The 6,000-nt window shown below is 38.7% G+C and overlaps 1 protein-coding gene across 1 annotated transcript in view; it reads right to left on the bottom strand.

The window, feature by feature from the left end:
* The window catches only part of LOC136886174 (zinc finger protein 184-like), an 83,066-nt gene extending 79,826 nt beyond the window's left edge, over positions 1–3,240 (bottom strand). Inside the window, exon 1 of the mRNA XM_068230760.1 lies at positions 3,124–3,240. The gene's annotated coding sequence lies outside the window, so the exon portion shown is untranslated. The remainder of the gene's footprint in view (positions 1–3,123) is intronic.
* Between the last annotated feature and the right edge of the window lie 2,760 nt (positions 3,241–6,000).

Raw genomic sequence — 6,000 nt, forward strand, 5'->3', positions numbered from 1 at the left:
TGATTATAGGGAAATAAATAACATTGAGGATTATCCAGAAAGACAAACGGACCTTGAGGGTATCCAACAATGCATTGAAGAAAATAATATGAAGGTTAATGGAGGCAAATCAACTGTTACAACATTTACAAACATGAGCTTTAAAACTGAATTTGAATATCCTTTGGATGAGGTAGTTATCCCAAAAGATGGCAAGTGCAAATACTTAGGTGTGAGATTTGAAAGTAATTTGCACTGGAAGGGTCATGTTGGTGACATTGTTCGGAAAGCATACAGATTGCTACATGTCATAATGAGGCTACTTAAAAGATGCAAAAAAGAATTACAAGGAAAAAGTCATATAAGTATGGTTTGTCCATTATTGGAATATGCAAACAGTGTTTGGGATCCTCACCAAGAATACCTAATTAAAGAAATAGATAGTGTGCAGAGGAAAGCAGCAAGACTTGTAACAGGGGATTTCAGGAGAAAAAGTGGTGTATCAGAAATGTTACAGGAACTTGGGAGGAAAACATTAAGTAAGAGAAGGGAGAAAACTAGACTTAGAGAATTATATAGAGCCCGTACAAGAGAAGAAGCATGGGGAGAAACCCGTGAGAGGCTTTGGTTGGAAAATAATTATAATGGCAGAACTGACCACAAGTATAAAATTAGAAGGAATTTTAGCAGAAGCAATTGGGGTAAATTTTCATTCAATGGGAAGGGCGTGAAGGAGTGGAACAGTGTACCAGGGGTAGTGTTTGATCCTTTTCCAAAATCTGTACAGATATTCAAGAAGAGAATAAACAGCAACAGAGAAAATAAATGAAATGTTAGAGGGCATTTGACCAGTGCAGGTTATTTTAAATAAAAAATATGTGTGAATAAATTAATTCCACCCCCGGGTCTGTGGAGTTTGGACAGCTGAAGTAGCGAATTGCCTGTAGGGGTGAAGTACAGTGGGGACTTCAAGGGCCCTGGGGCCGCTACGGTAGCTGTGAAGACCCTTCAGGAACACTGAAAAGTGGTTGCAAAAGGGGCTCTGGTTAAGACGCAGCAGGTCGTAATGCTACAAAGGTTCCAAAATAGGTAAAAAAACAAATAAGTAAATAAATGCAATGAAAATTTTAATCTTATACAAGTTGTATAGTATCATTTGAAGTAATTCCACATACTGTACATGAGTTGACTTTGTTTGTAAGTACAGTAGAATTTTGTAAACAAAATAAATTTATTAAGGATGAACTGCGTGTTTAATAGAGAAAATTGTTACCATAAATTGTATAATATTGTATTCAAGGAAAATGTTCATCTTCTCCTGTTAATTTAAAATTTAGTGCTTGACAATTTTAGTGTACCATTTGCCACCGCGGTAGACACCTCATTAGCAAATAAAGATATTTTGATTTGATTTGAAGTAAGTATTTATAGAGAAAGTCATAGGAGAAAGACATTGGGGAATGCCCAGAATGGGCTGAATGGATACGGTGAGGAGAGTACAGAGAAGAGTGGAGCAAAAGTAGAAAAAATATTCGAGGAAGGAAGGGACTGGTGGAGAAAGGGAAAAGTAAGGAGGTTCTTGATTCACTTTTCAACCCAGGAGACTGGAAATGGAAAACTAAGAAAATTCTGTTGAAATGAAGACAAAAATTTACACAATACAGCTATCAGCACTTTTCATTGAACAATACCACCAACTTTTACTTTAAGTGTCCTTTCTTTATTTTTCTGTGCATGAAATGTCTAATGACACAACCGAGTGGTGTTTATCGGAGCGCCCCTTGTAGGGAGTTCCGTGTCAAACAATTGGTTTAAATGTTTAGCAGTTTTCATTGTTCCCCAGGTGGCATGAAACTTGTCTAGGTTGAATACCGCAAGTAGTGCCTCAGAGAAATCATTTCACCCAATAGCAGTGTTCATTAGTCACTTTGTGATATTTTGATGATGATGATGATGATGATGCTTGTTTTTTAAGGGGCATAACATCGAAAGTCATCGGGCCCTGTGATATTTTACTGTAAATGTAAACATACTGCACTAACAAGGAATACTACAATTTCCCCTACAGGTAATACAAGCTTCGTTCCTGTAGCTAATTGAGTCAATTCTTACACATTGCCAGGGAACAGATTTCTATGTATACACATATCTCTTCAGGAAAATATGCTCAATTGTATTTTGTTTATTTCAATGTAGGGGTCAATACTGAAGTGTGCCGTGTTTACATGTTCTGGCCATCACAGGTTATTCTATTAATATATTATTGGTTTCACTTTCAAGTAACTACCTTCTACAGTTTCCACAGCCAGAATTTATTCCTGAAGATTGTTCTTCCATTTCTGCCAGCAGTTTAATGTTGCACTAACAACTCCAAGGGAAAGGGACAATATTAGATATGCTGCGACAATAATTAAGTATAATTAATGATAAAATGGGGAAACCATGGAAACGCTTTTCAGGGCTGCCTATCCTAGGATTCGACCCCGTGTAAACTCACCGTCACTCGCGCCCAAAGATCTTTTCCACACCAGTAAATCAGAGGGGCAGCCTACATACTGTTATCTAAATCATCACGAATAAATACCGGATATAGCTGCCATGGGCTAATGAAGTGATACAAAAGAATCTCCATAACAACACTGATAATAACAAGATACAGATATCCTTAATCGAAACCTCTCAAGATTTCGAACCTACTACCATATGTCGCAGCCTACTGTGTAAAGAACAACTCATAATTCACAGCGTCACTATAAAATTGCACACAGAGGTAAATAACACAGAAAAACAATAATTAAAATTACACACTATATGTTGCGATATCTTTCTGAAACTACCGTAGCTCTTCAGTAAGAAATCCTCATTCCACTAAATTTTGATACACGGTACCGTACGACATATTGCTACTACACAAAACTTGCCGGAACTTGCAACGCAAATGCTGGGCGTTTTCTGAAAAGCAATCTAGTTATATGCGTATTCATTTTTAATGCTTAATTAAAAATAAATTTTAAGAAAATTAATAACATTAAATATGAAAAATATGTACAAATCTGAAACTGAGAAAGATAAGTATTACCTTCTAATATTCTCAATTGAGATCTATACATTTAGCAAAAGTAAATTATTGAAATTGAACATTACCGTCAATATGTCAGAGGTTGTGGACACAGTGTAAAATGATAGAAATCACAATTCCTCAATGAAGAAAATCCGTAACTCACTTAACGGAATAAGCTGTAGAATTGGCTAATACGCTCCATACATATCATACCAGCCACTTCGAAACAAAACTTCATATTTACTTGTTGATGAAGATGTATGGGCTTTTTTGCCCATTAAGTTAGCTTAATTAACTGTATACACTGCGCGATGTGCTCTATTATGACTCACGAAATAGCTAATCAGTAGGGGAGTAGTATCACACAATGAGATCACTAATACTGGTAGCACGTACACTACCTCCTCTTCTGCTGCTTCCTCAATTTATATGCACAGATTACAGCAGCAAAAAGTCCCAGACATCAGTATAACCGTCTTATAGAAATGTAAAACTTGGTGTTTTACTGATCAAACTACGAGACTAGATTATTAGGATAGAAAATATTAATATCCAGGGTATACCTACAAAATTAAAGGGGGAGACACAAATTATACAAGGACACAGGGTACTAATCAACGAGCTAGAATAACATAGAGAGGCGGAAGCGCTGCCTGGGTGAACCTAATAGAACGAACGTCCGCCATGTTTCCTGTTGTCACACAAGCAAGGGGGCATGGCCATTAAATGACGAAAAGTGTAGAAAATGCGCATTTTAGAATCGCTGGGGGAGAATTAAAGTCCGTTGCCAAAAGCTTGAAGCATGAAAGCGAATACCGCCACTTCATCATATTGCGGCACGAGGCCAACATCACGATCAGTTGATTGTAGGGTAGTTCGAAATCATCGCACACTGACATACGAATAGGCCTCGAAATCGGAACAAGAGCGTTACCCTGCTTGGCTGTTGTGGTTAAGCGTAAATTAGAATAAAAACGATGGACATAAATATTTATGACAGGAAACCTTAAAATCATAGGGACCTATAATAGGTTACAACCTCATTCTGTTAATATTTTTAAAATTATTGCATCCTCATGAGTACTGTGTTCCTTTCTTAATCTGTTTACCCTCCCGGGTTGGTTTCTCCCACGGACTCAGCGACGGATTCCATCTCTACCACCTCAAGGACAGTGTTCTGGAGCGTGAGACATTGGGTCGGGGGATACAACTTTGAGGGAGGGCTGCACCTGCTATGCTGAACAGGGGCCTTGTGGGGGGGGGGGAAGGAAGCGGCCGTGGCCTTAAGTTAGGTACCGTCCCGGCATTTGCCTGGAGGAGAAGTGGGAAACCACGGAAAATCACTTCGAGGAAGGCTGAGGTGGGAGTCGAACCCACTTCTACTCAGTTGACCTCCCCAGGCTGATAGAATCCCGTTACAGCCCTCGTGCCCCTTTTCAAATTTCGTGGCGGAGCTGGGAATCGAACCCGGGCTTCCAGCGGTGGCAGCTGCTCACGCTAACCAGTGCACCACAGAGGCGGCCCATGAATACTTTACCACAATAATCGTTTAGTGTAATTATTGATTATAATATAGGGGGATATCATGTTTCTCCCATTACCATATCATACTAGCTTGAAAGTTGTCCATTATGAAGTGTGGCGTAGTTTTAAAAACCAAGGCAACAGACATCTACAATAAAGGCTGTATACATTTCAAAAATAGCAGTAAAATGCTGTATTTATCATACTTGGTGTACGTTTGAACGAAATAAGTGATTTTTTGTGGTTACGTTTTCTTGGTGGTGGGTGTTCCATTTCCTTTATTTGTAAATGTGAATGAAAATTATATAGGGCAGGAAATGTACAGAGCATATGCAACTGAATTGAGTGGGATACCATTTACCTCTTTTCGCCCTCACAGCGCATTGTTCAGTTAATTCCTTGTTCTTTAAACGAAATCTGAAACAAAATTCGACAAATAATTACCGTGGCTATCCGTACGTTCGCTAAGTAAACAATAAAATGGATTTAATTACAAACAGAAATTACAAAAAGGAATCTCGGCTATAATGCAGTAATACTTATTTAAAGTAGGATATATCCTTGGTTTTAATACTCCGATTAGTACAACCATACGCTGAGCTTACGGCTGGCATTCTTGAAAGCGAGAATCTATCCTTTCACTTCTTAAAACTTAGGGAATTAAATTGGCATGCACGATCTCCCTGTCACCTCAACATATGCTCTCGCGCCAATTCGCTTTGTTTTGACAACCGTTAACATGGCTGCCCCTTATCAACTTGTTTCAAGCAGGGAGCACTGATGTCAGGTATACAGCCCCTCTATGTTATTCTAGCTCGTTGGTACTAATCTTCACACCAGAGTGGCCGTTCTCGGCGCCTTTTCTACATACACAAACTGGACCGGGCCGACATATAAAGGATAACACAAAAAACTTGATATATGAATGTTGTTTAACCCACCGCCGTCTCAATCTCTACTGTACATACTGCCTCCTCTGTGCCGCGGGAATTGCGTTTACAGCGACATTGCAGATGGCAGCACTTTACAGCACCCAGAGCACATGTTGGTTAAATGAGAGTTCGTACGTAAAACCAATATAAAATGAATAATAATAAATCTTAGCATGTTACTATTTGAGAAGATAATACACATACAGAAACTAACATCCCACATTTGAACTTGGCTTAAGATATAGAAACGTAAAATATATGAAATCTTAACAGTTACAGCAATTATATTAGAATCGTCCCACTGCTGCATGGTACATACAAATTTCAGAATTTTCTCGACACGAATGACGGAGCACCTTTTCAGTCTTACTGTTGCTTACCAACAGTGGACGGAAAAAAAACGTATATCAGTATTTCGCTGACCCTTTGTTCATGACCAGATTTCAGGATAACTTTTACAGCACATAATGCGTACGTTCGCCATGTCATTAAATCCACCACCCA

Source organism: Anabrus simplex, chromosome X (genome assembly GCF_040414725.1).
Source record: "Anabrus simplex isolate iqAnaSimp1 chromosome X, ASM4041472v1, whole genome shotgun sequence".
In the NCBI taxonomy this organism is placed as follows: domain Eukaryota; kingdom Metazoa; phylum Arthropoda; class Insecta; order Orthoptera; family Tettigoniidae; genus Anabrus; species Anabrus simplex.